The sequence below is a fragment of the Alligator sinensis genome, unplaced genomic scaffold (assembly GCF_000455745.1).
Source record: "Alligator sinensis unplaced genomic scaffold, ASM45574v1 scaffold780_1, whole genome shotgun sequence".
Taxonomy (NCBI): domain Eukaryota; kingdom Metazoa; phylum Chordata; order Crocodylia; family Alligatoridae; genus Alligator; species Alligator sinensis.
Window position 1 is genome coordinate 543,998 of NW_005842144.1, and position 14,466 is coordinate 558,463.

Here is a 14,466-nt window from a genome sequence, read left to right on the forward strand (position 1 = left end):
TCTCACAAACCTTGGCCAGCTAAGTGAGGCCAAGAGGATTTAGCAATGCTGCCAACCCCTAAGTTATGAATATGGAAACCCAGGTAGTGATCTGTCATTCTCTCTAATATAACGATGAGAAAAGTGAACCTAGACACAATGATTAGGGTGCAGATCATCTGTGACGTATGTCACATCAGCACGACTGCTTTTAGCTGGCATCTCTTATTCTGTGCACATTGTGTTGATTGACAGGGGCCCAACATGTTGATTCATGCTATTTAATTACTAAGTCAATGGCTAAAAAGGTTAGGGCCATCCATGATTTGATCACAGATGAGGTTCCTGACTTTGCATACATTACCAACGTCTGCCTGGCTGACACTGTAAAACCATTATCGGCCCAGATGTCTCCTCTGAATCTTGGCTCATGGGGGACTGAAAAATGGAAGACACACAACACAGATTCTTACTAGAGCAGACAAAGGCATGAAAACAACTTAGCAGCAGGAAGTGGAAGTAGGGGAAGTTTGAAAGAGAAATAGGGAAAGTTTGAAAGAGAAAAAAGAGACATATTTTTAAAAATGCGTGTAAACTTACCTGTCACAGAGCACCTAGGTGCCCTGCTCCTAAGAAGGAAAAAACTGCGAGGGAAGGAGCCCTAGCAGTGGGTAAGGAGCACACCTGTTGATCACCAGTGCGACCAGAGTAGTTAGTGCCCACACCTGCCAGCGGTCAGCTGACTGAAAGGGGAAGGGCCTGGCTCCCATATAAAGCCCAAGGGCTGAGGCCAGGCTGGCAGTTCCCTGCCAGCAGCCAAGGAGGAAGGAGCTCTCTCTCATGGAAGAGAGGAGAAGCCTGACTCAAGGAGCAGCATCTGACACAGCTGAGGGATGGAGTATTTCCCAGTAGGCTGGAATGTTGTCATGGCCGGGCGGCTTCCGTTTAAGTTATAGCCGAAGGGCTTGAGTTTTGTTTACTGTTTAAAACCGGTGGTTTGGGTGAGGCTATTAGGGGTTGGAGGAGGCCTCATAGGGGACCCGCAGCAGTGTGGGGACCCCAGCACCAGTGAGAGTGCAGCAGTCGGGGTGCACTGACCCCAGCCCCAGAAAGGGGGCAGTTGAGAGGCCCCAGAGAAGGGGGCAGCGTTATTGTGGAGAGGCCCCAGAGAAGGGGGCGGCATAGATGACCGCCAGAGAGGGTGCCAAGTGAGACCAAGGCCACGGAGAGCCAGAGCGCCAGAACTAGACAGGGCCACACAGAGCCCAGAGAGGACAAGGGGGGCGAAGTATAACAGGGCCAGGACAGAACAATGTCTATTCCATCTGCGAGGCTTGGGGTGTGGCAATCGGGTGGTTGGAGCCACGCATAGCCCATAAGGCTAGGGTGCCCCTGCAGCACCCATTGCAGAACGGTACCCATGAGGGGTCTGGGAAACCACGGCGACTGAGTGTCCATCAAGAAGTGACCAAGACGGCATAAAAGGCAGCCTCCCAAATATATGGTGTCATCAAACACATGGTGGGCGAGAATTTGAGGGTGCCCTTGGCCCAACTTGGCACGGGAAGGGGGCCTTGAGATCACGGCCCTTCTTCAGGACCCCGCACTGTGACATGACCATTGGAGCAACTCGCCAAAAAATGTGGGGCATTTGGGTATGCACGGCAACTCTAAAACACATAATGTACAACCTCAGCAAGTTGCGTGATTGGAACAGCCAAAATCATGGCATGAAATTAGCACCACACATTCCAGTTATGGAAAATAAGAAAGTTTATTAGAATCAAAGTTTTTTTTTTCCCTTTTTAAAAAATTTGTCTGAATAATTACTCATTCAAGAATAAATCTGAATAAAAGCAGTTCTAAAAATAATTAGTAATAAATCAGTAGCAAGTCCAGCAGTCCATTCATATTTTAAGAAAAACAACATTTAATCAGTTTAGGCTTGTGTTTATTTCATTTCAATGAGACTTAAACATATCCAATAAAAGACTTATGATACATCTATAAGGCATTACGTAGCACCATGCATAGTGATGAAGCCATGTCTGAATGAGCAAGGCTGGACATTGAAGCAATATAGCTAACTTAATGCGGTACTCTGCTTGAGTTAATTTAACCTACAGAAAAGGGTAAATAAACCTGTTTCCAGGGTTACTTGGGTAGCCACCTTTCCCAAAAAGTAAACATAAACAATGATATTCCACACTGCTATCATCGGACGTCTCCAAAATCATGTCTTCCATGTTCATGGCATTAGAACCCAAACCAAACTTCTCATTGACTAAGGTATTGACATCCCTACCCTGTTATATGGGTGTGAAACTTGGACGACATTTCAGAAACACATGAAAGCTTTGACACTTTACCATCAACAATGTCTTCAGAAAATCCTCCGTGTCAATTAGAAGGACAGAAGAATGAACACCAGCCTTCTGGTTCAAGCAAACACTACCGTCATTGAAGCCATGTTTATAAGTACCAGCTTCATTGGACAGGGAATGTCATAAAGATGCCTGACAACCAGCTCCCAAAACAGGTTCTACACACTCATTGATGGGCACCAATGATGCTCACTGATGGGCACCACTCTAGAGGTGAGCAAAAAGAAAGATTCAAGGACACTTTTAAGGCCAATCTATAGAAAAGTGACATTATCATCAGTACCTAGGGGATTCAAGCACTCAACCATCCCCAGTAGTGCCATGCTCTATGATAAGACATTCATCATTTTGAGCAAAGGCACCTCACTATGGAGGCAGATAGATGAGTCAGACAAAGGAAAAGATCTGTGACCTGCCATAACCAGGATTTCCTCCTCCTTCCTGGAGCTACTTCCCATGTCTGTAATTAAACACATAGATCTCAGATTGGCCTCCTCAGTCATCTATGAATTTACCAATGACTTCCTTATTTACTAAAAGACTTTCATCCTTGTATCAATGAGGGAACACCATGAATAGAAACCCAAGTCATGTCTGAATGAGCTAGCTTGAGTGCTTGAGCAGTATAGCTGTATTAGTGTGCCACTCTCTGGGTGCACCTACAGGAGACATTTACTGTGCAGTAGATAATTAGCTGAGCTGTAAAAGTTGTATATCCACACATGTACCCCTATTAGGCTGGAGTAAGATAATTTACTCCACAGCAGCACATATGTAAACACTGCCCCCAACCGGATGGGGCATGAAGGTGCTTCAACGAAGGGGCTGCCTACAGGCTAGCCTCATGCTGAAGCAACCTGATTCATAAATTCATAGATTTTAGGGCTGGAAGGGACCTCCAAGATCATCAAGTCCAGCCCCCTGGCTCAGGGGCAGGAAGTCAGCTAGGGTCAAGGACCCCAGCAAGATAAGCATCCAAGCATTTTTTGAATAAGTCCAAAGTAGGTGCCAGCACCACCCCTGGAGGAAGTCTATTCCAGGTCTTGGTGGCTTGGACATGAAAGAAATGTTTTCTTATATCCAGCTTAAAATGGTTTTGTAGGAGTTTATGACCGTTTGTTCTTGTTTTTCCTTGGGGTGCTCTAGTGAACAGATGTTCTCCCAGGTCCTGATAAACGCCCCTTATATACTTATAGGTAGCCACCAGGTCCCCCCTGAGCCTGCACTTTTCCAAACTGATGAGTCCCATGGCTCTCAGCGTCTCTTCATAAGGCCTATACTCTTGCCTTCTGATCATGCCCCAGCCAGCCCCTTCACAGCATATTGAGCTAGGGGGAGCAGCCCCAGGCTGGCAGGCTGATCTCCTGGCCCCTTTGCCAGCTGGAGTTGCTCCAACCCAGGTCAATATGCTGCAATCTCAGGCACACTTGTAAAAGCACACCTGGGACAATAAACTACCATGCAATAAGCACTGGAGTTTATTTCAGTGCATTAATATGCACATGAAGATGCACTCCTTCTGGGTTAATTCAACCTGATGACAAGGGTAAATTAACCTGTTTCCAAGGTGAGGCAGAAGCTCGGCAGTTCCTCAGTCAGCACCTCACCTCCACCAAAGTCTTGCTTTGGGTGTTCAAGTTCTCTACTAGGTCTACCCCAGGGGACAGATTCTATCCCATCTCTTAGGCACAAATGGACCTAGGCAACTGTGTGTGATCCTATTCCCTCCTCCTTGAGTCTCTGAGAAATATTATTGTAAATGGTGGGTGGGTCCCTCTCTTCCTGGCTCCTTTTTTGTGACTTACTCTTAAAGGTAACAAAACAGTGGGTGAGTCTACACAAGACACTACAGTGAGGTAGCATTGGCAGGCATGAACCGTAATGCCAGTGCTATGGTGCAGTAACAATGAGGTACTTCGCAGTAGCTCACTGCTACTGCTCATTAGCATTGGAACCAACCTATGTGCCACCGGAACTGTAAGGTAATGGCAGTTACTGCAAAGGCATTTTGTACTTCCTAAAGCAAGTACAAAATGACTGTGTAGTAACAACTGCACAGCTGGCCTCACGTGTTGACGCACCCAGAGTGTTACAAAAGTGAATGGATTTTCAAGGACTAGACCAGCTTGGAACAGAATCACTCCTTTCAGGAGTCAGGACAGCAGGCAGGCTAAGTTGCCGGTTACCTAAGTAGGCCTGGCTGCAGAAGTCTAATTGCCCCCGATCTCAGCTTCATGGCTATGTCAGTCTGCAGGCCCTTTCAGTGTCCTGGAGCCTAATCATCAGAACAGATGCCTCTTGGTTTAGACTTTAGCTTCCAACTCCTTTTTTCTAGTCTCCCAGTTCCAGTTCCTGTTTCTGTTTCCTATTGGTTGCTAGTTTCTTGTTCCTTGGTCCTATTCATTGGTTTCCTGGCTTCATTCTTCTTCTTGGCTTCTGCCCATTGGCCACTTCCTTTTCTCCAGCCTTGCCGGCTCCTGACTTTTCCCCTTGCTCCTGATTCCACTGAACCCTTGACTTCTGACAACTAACTCATGGTTTGTTGATCACCCAGACTCTACTCCCTTACTGCCTGCCTGCTCTGGACCCCCAGGCTAGTGACTCTAGTTTGGATTCCTGCTTCTTGCTCCTGACCCTGCAGTTCCACCCCGGTGATTGCCAAATTCTTGGTCTGTTAGAGACTTTGGCCTTACAACCCACCTGCTCTTGATTCCTGCCAGCTCCTGATTCCCTGAGTGATGACTCTGCTATGGATCTTGTCTGTTCCTGACCTTGACTGCTGCTGCTCCCCTTGGTTGTGACTAGGTCAAGCTCTGATTGCCCATATCCTGGTTGTAGCCCTGACACACAGGCAGCTAAGTCCACCTGGGCATCTAACCAGTAGAATAAAATGTAGCCCCAAGTGCTTTGCTCCATATGAATAAATTTAATGAATCCAGTAGTTCAATAATTGATCACTGATTATATTTTTTAGCTTTAACAACTCCAGTTACCACAGTATTCTTTTAGTATGCCCTATATGAAATAGAGAGAGGTCAAAAGGATGTAGTATTAGATTGCTGTTGTTGTACTTTTCCTTACCTCCTTTTTTTTCAGAAACCCAGAAAAATTAAAATAGAGAACTGTCTATGAAACAATGTACTGCTGTTTAATATCAGTTTGTTTCTAATGCATTCTGGGCATGTTGACTGCCTTTGCTAACAGTTTTCCTCTGTTTGCTTGTGGTTACGTAATTGTTCAATTTAGCTTGTGAGTTTCAAGGTCAACCTGAAGTCAATTCAAGATTACCAAGATTTAGTTCCTATCAAACAGGAACAGAATTTCAAAATACTGTAAGCAATTTTTTTCGTGTGTGTCAGGGGGTGTTCAATTTTTTTTCTATTGTATTTTATAAGCGTGGAAGATAAACTAATTGTATGGACTAGGCAATCTGTCTAGAAACTGCCAAAATACCCATGTTTAATCAAGTTACTCAACCTTCCTGATACCTGAAAAAATATTGGCCAACTTATTTTTCAGTTAAATCCTTCAGGCAATACACTGCCCAGAGTTACATCAATTACAGTCTCATCAGAATTCAACCCCACTGCCAGTGTATATGGGAGAGAGCTGAGAACATAAGAAGTCAAGATAAACGGAGAGCAACGAAGAGGAAAAGATCCCTAAACTGTGCTGCTGACTTTATTTTCTTGACTTTAAACTTCCAGCCACTGGCTCCAAAGTACATAATAGACAAATAGTAGAGTGTACATGTAATTCAACATGTGTAGTATTTGTGTGTGTGTGTGTGTGTGTGTGTGTGTGTGCATACACATACACATAAGTATGAGTAAATTAGAACTGGTTAGAACATTATTTTCTTATAGGAAATTGAGAGGTTTGGGAAAACTATAAATCCAAAATATTATAGCTGAAAATTGACATAAGCATATTCCATCCTGAAACCTAAAATATTTTGATTGCAATATTCATGCACTATAGTTACTCCTTTTGGTGACCAAAAATAGTAATTACAGAGTAATCATGTTACTGTGGTGTATCAGACAATGTGGAAGTCAGTTGGGCTAATAGACCAATAGAGGAAAATGGGAACAGGAGACACCTGAAACTCCAATGAAGCGTCGGAGCCACAATTTAGAATCCAAATATAGTTAGCACTTAAACAAAAAGAAAAAAAAAAATCACACATTTTAAAGAAAATCAGACATAACATCTTTCTTTAACTAAATATTCTACTTTGCATCACAAAAACAGTTTTGATAAAAAATTCTGACCAGTCCTAGAAAAAACATATATGCACATATATCACAGAGCAGGAGGCTGGAAAGGACATCGAGAGTCCAACCCCCTGCTCAAGGCAGGATCATTGTGCCTAAACCGTCATCATAAAACAATCATTTTCCTCTTCAAGTAGTATCACATTTTTAAGCCTCACACAGGGCACATCTACATATGAAATTAATGTAACACAATAAACTCTGGCACATATTGTGCTGGAGTTTATTGCTCCTGCGTGTCACGTTTACATGTGCACCTGGGACCACAGCATGTTGAGGCAAATTGGAGTAGCCCTGGGTAGCAGGAGACCCTGGGGGCAAGCTGGCCAGCCCAGGGCTGCTCCAACCTGGCTCAGTGTGTTAAGGAGGGGCTGGTTGGGGCACGAGACTGCTCCAGTGTGGGGTTAGCCAGCAGGAAGCCCCCGCACTGAAGCACCCTTGTGCCTCAGCCAGCCCTATCAGTGTCTACATGTACATTGCTGCACAGTGTTGTAGGATAGTACTTGTATTTACAAGTACTTGTATTTACAAGTACTATCCTACAGCAGAGTTAATTAATTTACTGTGGTCTAATAGGGCTGAACATGTAAATGCTGAGGGCGCCTATACATGTTCAGTGAAGCTGATCTGACATGCTGTAATTACAGTGCGTCAGAGCAGTCTCAATAGTCTTTCCTGCCCAGAGCAGGGGGGCTGGACCCAATGATCTCACGAGGTCCCTTCCAGTCCTGAACTTCTGTGAATGTGTGTGTGAATCTGTGAGTCTGCTGGAGCACGGTAATTACCGCACTCCAGCAGACCCCAGTGTCACATGTACCAGCGTCCCTGCACTGGAAAATAGTGGTGGGAGCTCTATAACTAAAGTTCATTCGATGACGCTGATATACGTGATGCTCCGGGCACTTTTAATAGGGTGGCTCTTAGAGCTGTTCTAATTAAAGCGTCCCCCAACTCCTGGAGCACATACATAAACACCCTGAGACTTTACTCCTGTGAAGCTTATTAGGCAGTTCTTTTTCAGTAATTGTCCCATGTAGATGCACCCACAGAGTTGCACACCTAGGCTAGGGACAGAAATGACACATAAACCAGTACAAGTGATCAAAAACCAGTTCAAATCTGTAACACAACAAAAGTTCAGTGCCTATAAACTGCTTTCAAACTGGCCAAAACCAGTTTACGATAAACCTGAATGAATGCAGCAGCAGACTTACCTGATTTAGGTCGGATCAATGTATTGAATTCCTGTCCCAGATCACCCCCAGATTCATGTTAATTCATAGACCCTCAGCATCTCAGGATGCTTTGCACCTCCCTCTCAAGTCTTGGCCCAAGCTGTATACTCCAGCTGAGCAGGGAGGCATGCTCTAGTTCCCCCCTGCCCAGGTCCTATCCTGAGCCACTTCAGGCATGTGGTTGTATTCTGGAATCAAAAGTGAATGTCTGTTCACTTTCTTATTAGTTCAATCTGTGCAGCTTAGACTACCCTGCGAAGACTGAATCAGTTAATTTTTTCTGTCTTTACTTAGCTGTAGTCAAAATGTGTACGATCACCATGCTGACATTTAGCTATGGGCCAGAAAAAAGTATTGCTTATATCAAATCACAAAATGGTTTTTATAACACAGTTTAAGAGAACATGTATTAAAAAAACTCAATGTTATTTAATATCAGAAAGTCTTGAAGATATTTTTATCCTCCCTTTAAAACAGGTCTGTGGAATCAGTTTAAAATTTCACTAAAGATGGATATAAATGAGACACGAGTGGCAAACACATTATCAATAACCCATGACACACAAAATGAGTATATTCTAGTAAAATGTTTCTGGCTCTCTCTAATCTCTGCCAGAATTAACTACCATTTTATAAGCTTAGAAGTTCGGTGAGGAACCTAAATGCACTTATAAAACATTCTGTCATGTAAGCATACTGCATCCACTACACACACACATTCTGAGAGTCACATGAGTTTGCATTAAAGCAACGCCATTACCCGCATATGCCACTACAAAAATAATCATATTTCTGTTGAATAACATCCTTCATTATGTTTCAAGGGTTGCAAAAACACAGCTGGCTGGAAATGCAAATACAATATTCAGAAATATTCCTCTGAAATGTTAAATATATTCACTTCAACTATGTACATAACTCTGTGTTCACTTTCAGCAAATCTTCAAGTGATAACATTATAATAGCAAACTATTTGCAGAAAGCAAATTTCAAAGTTCCAGGGTTGAGTTATCAGAAAAATTTAATTTTGCATTCATATACAACTGTGGCACTTTTTTTTAATGCTGCTTTCTGACAGTGGTGTATGACACGGTTGGAACGAGCCATCTCCTGGATCCTCTGACAACTGTCCAAAAAGCTTACCATTCCAATCCTACATTCTGAAAATGATACCAAAATCCTGCCCTCTTGCCCAATTACAAAAGATAAACAAAGCCACATGGCTCTTCTAGCCTACTCTACACAGGCAATTCAGCTCAAATTTTCACCTATTTATGCTCATGCCAGACAGTTGACATAATCTTAACTGAATAATCTGAAATGGCAAATACAATTAAATAAATGTCAATCTAACCCCAGACTTTTCAGACACAGCGAATGTTATATAATTTATCCTTGTGAGGAGTTTGTTCATTTCTCCTGAGATGCACAGAGATGAATTTACAGAGTTAAAGCAGAGTTAACTTCAGCTAGCTTCTGTGTGAACTAAGATGTAGTACCTGTTTGTGTCTCTGTACAAGCCCAGACTTTTATTAACTTTCACCTTGTCTATGCTCTCCATCAGCAATTCAAGAAATGGGGTACTTATCAAATTTTGTGACCATTTGACCTTCTTGAAGTTAACACAAAGTCAGATTGACCTATTGTTGAAGGCATCAAGAGATTGTTGACTCATTAGATGATGTCTAGATCAGAAATGGTCTAACAATTTGACCCTGAGATCACTGAGGAGCTACATCCCATTAACCTCAAAGAAAGGATAGATGGAGATGGAAAGAGAAATAGAGGACAGAAAAATCAGAAGAATAGCAGGCATAACAGCTAGAAAGGACAGGTGAAATACAGCCTAATAACTGCAGACTGGTATTTTCAGCTATACCTGTAGTGCACTTTAGACTGTAACTGGTAATAATAGATCACTAACATTTTGACCCCATGCATCCCAGTTCCAACATTTCACCTTTGTCTAAAAAGCTATCCAAGATCAACACTACATCGAGGGAGTGCCACGGCAGTACAAAAGAGCCAAGATATCTAGTAAAAAATCTGTGTCATTACTTTTGGCTTGCATATTTGTGCAGGAATATTCAAATATTATGTTCCAAGGCCTCACCTGATCACCATCAGAAGCACCTCACTTTGGAATGCAATGCATTGAATAAATAGGTCCAGATCCTATTCCAACTAGCAGGCATCTAAATGGACTTAGGCGCTAAGGGCATTTGTACACATGTTTGTGCCGCAGCTCCAGTCACTTTTAAAAGCATCTGGAGCTACGGCACATACATTGGTATAAGCAGCGAAATGCTGAGAAAATGGTAGCAGTGCACTTTTGAACTAAAACACATTGAAGGTGTTTTAGTTCAAAAGCGCACCACTGCCATTTTCTCAGCACTGACGTGCATTTCACCATTTATACAAACGTGTGTGATGCAGTTCTGGGTGCCTCGGCTTGCTTGTGATGCAACTTGCTAGTGGCACAGATTAATCGAGTCTGCTCCGATGCACCAGATCTCCAGTGCATCAGAAAAGACAAATGTATGTGTATAAATGCCCAAAGTGTAATTCTGTTCCACCCAACTCAAGTCCTGAAAATCTATCCATGCAACCTCTTTTGTAACCCCCCATCCTTTTACCCTGAAGACTGAGTTTAAAAAGAGCAATGAGGAGGAGAAAGGAGATCTACCTAACTGCTGTATTTATTGTTTCTCAGAGACTTGAGTAGGGTGGAGCAGAATCCCACTAAAGTGCCCATGTCTGCTTACATGACTAATAGTTGGAATAAAATCTGTGCTTAGTTTAGGAGAAATAAGCCAAAGCACTACTTTCAATGGAGAGCTGGAACACAGCATGTGCACTCCAGGAGGTAAATTCTACTTCACCCTGCAAGCGGCACACAGATCTCCCATTCATGTCAATGGGCAGCAGTTGGGTCCCTCCCCAGATCGATCATCAGGTGCACAGGAGGTGCATAGCTCTCCATTAATGCCAATGGCGAATTTTAACATGTGCTAAGATATGTTCAGATCAAGGTTCCCTCTAAGCTGCACATGTGCACAGCCACGCACAAAAAAATATCTTGCCACGCACCAACATTTTACTGCTGTGCACCTGCCCAGAGAGGAGCTGGGCATGGAGTGCAGCGGAGGCACTGGGGCCGATGTCGGACACTTACTGAAGGTAAGCTCTTCAGTCCTCATGCAGGGCAGGCAGTGGCTCTTCCCTGAGGAGAGGCAGAGGAGGGGACAAGGACGGGGGCTGAGGCTGGGGACTGGCGTGGGCTCTGCTAGCTCCAGGGAATTGCTCAGCAGCTCCGCATCACCTTGGGGAGTGAGGAGGCACATGGCATCAGAGCTGGGGAGTGGAGCAGTTCCCCCAGAGCTGGCAGAGCCTGCAAACCAGTTCCCTGGAGCCAGCAGAGTCCACGCCAGCACCCAGCCCCAGCCCCCAGCCCTGTCTTTCCTCACCTTGGGGAAGACCTGCTGCCTGCTCCACATGAGGACTCACGCAAGGACTCTTACTTACTTCGGTAAGTGTCCCACACCGGCCCCCTGTGCCTCCCTTTCAGTTCTACCAATTGATTGTGTCCAGCCCATTGCTGCCCTACAGCACTCCACTATGCTGCTCTGGGCAGCAGTTAGCATGGGGAAAGGTGGTGGCTGAACCCTGCCCACTCCCACCTGGACACTTACTGTGGGACACTTACCAGTGAACTGAGCCAAAAGGGGGAGGTGGGACTGAAGCAGCACGCTCACAGAACTTTTTCTGTGAGCGGTCCATGAGTGACGCACTCATGGACCGCTACTCCTTAGAGGATACATTGGTTGAGATGCTCCAAAATCTATTTCCTTCTCACTTCAGATGGCCTGTACATCTTAGCAGGATTTCTTCTCTTGTAGCAGTTGGGGCAAATTTTCTCCTATGCAAGCAGCATAAGGATCCTTTTCATGCATAATTGAAGTACTTGCCCTGGTCATAGAAGACATGAGCTATAGCTCTCCCACAGTGTCAGAGAGGTTGGGTTCATGCCTCCTGTATCCAGACAGAATACCTGAACTCCTACATTATAGGGAAGACACTGCTGTGAACTTCTTCCAGCTACCCTCCTCCAGAAGCTGGACCACTAGGTTGCCAAGTGGGAAAGTATCATGGAGCCACAAGAAGAATAAGCAAGAAAGAATATGAGCATAGTCCAGAAAAATAGCCCTTGCCCTTGAAGGAAGAGAGCATTTCTTCTCTGCTCCCAAGGCTCTCTATATGTTTCACCTAATTGCTCCTAAATGCCAAATGTATCACAGACATTGATAGATATCTAGTCATGTCCCCAAAAATATTATTCTAGGTTGCATTTAGTAACACCAGGCAGAATCTGGCCCAATTGTGATGATGATAAGTCAATGCAAGCAGTAGGCTTGCAGTGTGTAGGGTGATGTCAAAACAAATGGATCACCAATTGCTGGTGATTGTTTCTGTGTCTACTCCACTTTCCAGCACAAGCTGTTCTGGAGGGAGGTATCACAAGGAGAGACTTATGTATTTTCAGGAGAGACTTGAGAGGGGAGAAAGTTAGCCAACAATCCGTAAGACAGGATGGGCTGGTTAAAGAGGGCTGGTCAATGCAGAGCATCATAGATGTGTGACCTTTCCTTTTCTGAGAAGCTTTCTTTTTCTGAGACCTTCAGGCTTGCATGTATCCAGTCCACAAAGCTTTATTTTCCTTTCTCCAAACATAGGCACCCACTCCATCCTGCTAGAGGTTCGGAGTCAAGAAGTGCATTTAATGAAACTACCACTCAGAGGGCACGTGTATATGAGACACTATGGCGCTGTAGCATTGTGGGGCACAAACTGTGATGGTGACACAATTGTGAAGCACTAACAAGTAGGGCTTTGTGAAATTTCAACGGGTGTTTCTTTTCAAAGGTGTTCTGACTCATTTTGAGCTTGAAACAGTGAAATCAAAATGAAACGGAAGGCTTCAAAACGGCTTCAAAACGAAACAAGGGCACTCAAAATGTTTCAAAAGTTTTGAAACATTTCAAGTTTCAAACCCAACTTGCTTGCAACTGAACAGAAAGTAAGGAGAGTGAGGGGGACGAGGTGGGAAGGACTGCTCTGATATTGACATCTAGCTCCTGGTTCGATTCCCCGGTTCTTTGATTGCTTCCCCCAGCTCTTGCACTACAATTTTGGGGGGGGGTTACTGAACTTCTGTGCATCAAGCTGCCTGCAGTGCTGCCTGCTGAAACCCAGCATGGAGATCTAGGGAACCACGCCCCCAGGAAGAGCTGGGGGAATGAACAGAGATGTGGGGAATTGACCCCTGGGATGGGGAATTGAACCAGGCGCTGGAGAATCAAACTGGGGGCTGGGAAATTGAACTAGTGGCTGGGGAATTGACCTGGAAGCTGGGGAATTGAACTGGGAGCTAGGGAATTGAGCCAGGAGTTGGGGGAATAATGCACAGGGACCTGAACATTCCCCCAGTTCCTGGTTGGATTCCCCAGTAACCCCATCTTTCCTCCAGCTCTCTGATGGCTTCCCCCAGCTCCTCCCCAGGGGCCCGGGTCCGGGCCCCAGATGATGTGGGATGATGATGTGGGATGACAGCAAGCTGCCACTGCCAGCTGGGGATGGCGGTGTCTCTGGGCTATTTCCCTAGCTGGCAGCAGCAGCCTGCTGAAATCCCACACGCTGAACCAGGGGCCATGCCCCACACAAAGAGCTGGGAGAAGCCATCAGAGAGCTGGGGAATGAACTGGGAGCTCCAGCTGACATGTGGAGCCGCGTCAGCTCCAGGTCAGTGGACAGTGCCCCTGTTGAGCTGCGCTGCACCCACACTATGGTGTAGCTGCCTTGGGTACCAGGTGGGGGGGACAATCCCCACTGCCCCATGCTGTGTGGGGGGCTCTGCCACAAGCTCTCAGAGGCCCCAATCACCACTGCTAGAGCCAGTGCGTGCAGGGCTTTTTTTTTTTTTTTAAAGCTCCACACTCACTGGCTGTAGAGCATGTGGACAACAGCATGCTGCTTCTGTTGGCTGGGGCCAGCGCCAGCACCTGAGTCTGCTTGGCACAGCCTGCACCAACCATTGAGAAGAAGGGGGTATAGCTCAGTGGTAGAGCATTTGACTGCAGATCAAGAGGTCCCTGGTTCAAATCCAGGTGCCCCCTTGTCTTTTTGAGCCCAGTTTTCCTCCTGCCCAGGCAGGGGGTCGGACTTGAAGATCTACCAGGTCCCTTCTGACCCTACTTCTTTGATTCTATGATAAGAACCCAGTGCTAGTGCTGGCGCTGGCCCCAGTTGGCAGCAACAGCCTGCTGTCATCCTGCGCACAGATCCAAGAGCCCGCACCCTCCAGGAGGGCTATGGGGCTGTGCCAGACTACTCGCCCCTGGATCTGTGTGCGGGACGACAGCAGGCTGCCGCTGCCGGCAAGTGATACTAGTTTTGCTTTGAACAGTTTGAGAGGCATTTTCACAAAAAAACCCTGTACTTATCTCCTCGAAACTTGGCAAGCTTCATGCCCTCAGAAGGGGCTATTATCCCTGCAATTTTGATCCAAATCAGGCAAGAAATGACAAAGTTATA

General features: G+C 45.3%; 1 non-coding gene across 1 annotated transcript; it reads left to right on the forward strand.

Annotated features, from left to right (window-relative positions):
- Window positions 1-13,976: 13,976 nt before the first annotated feature.
- On the forward strand, window positions 13,977-14,048 carry TRNAC-GCA. Its single transcript has one exon. It is a non-coding gene; the product is annotated as a tRNA-Cys (tRNA).
- Window positions 14,049-14,466: the final 418 nt, after the last annotated feature.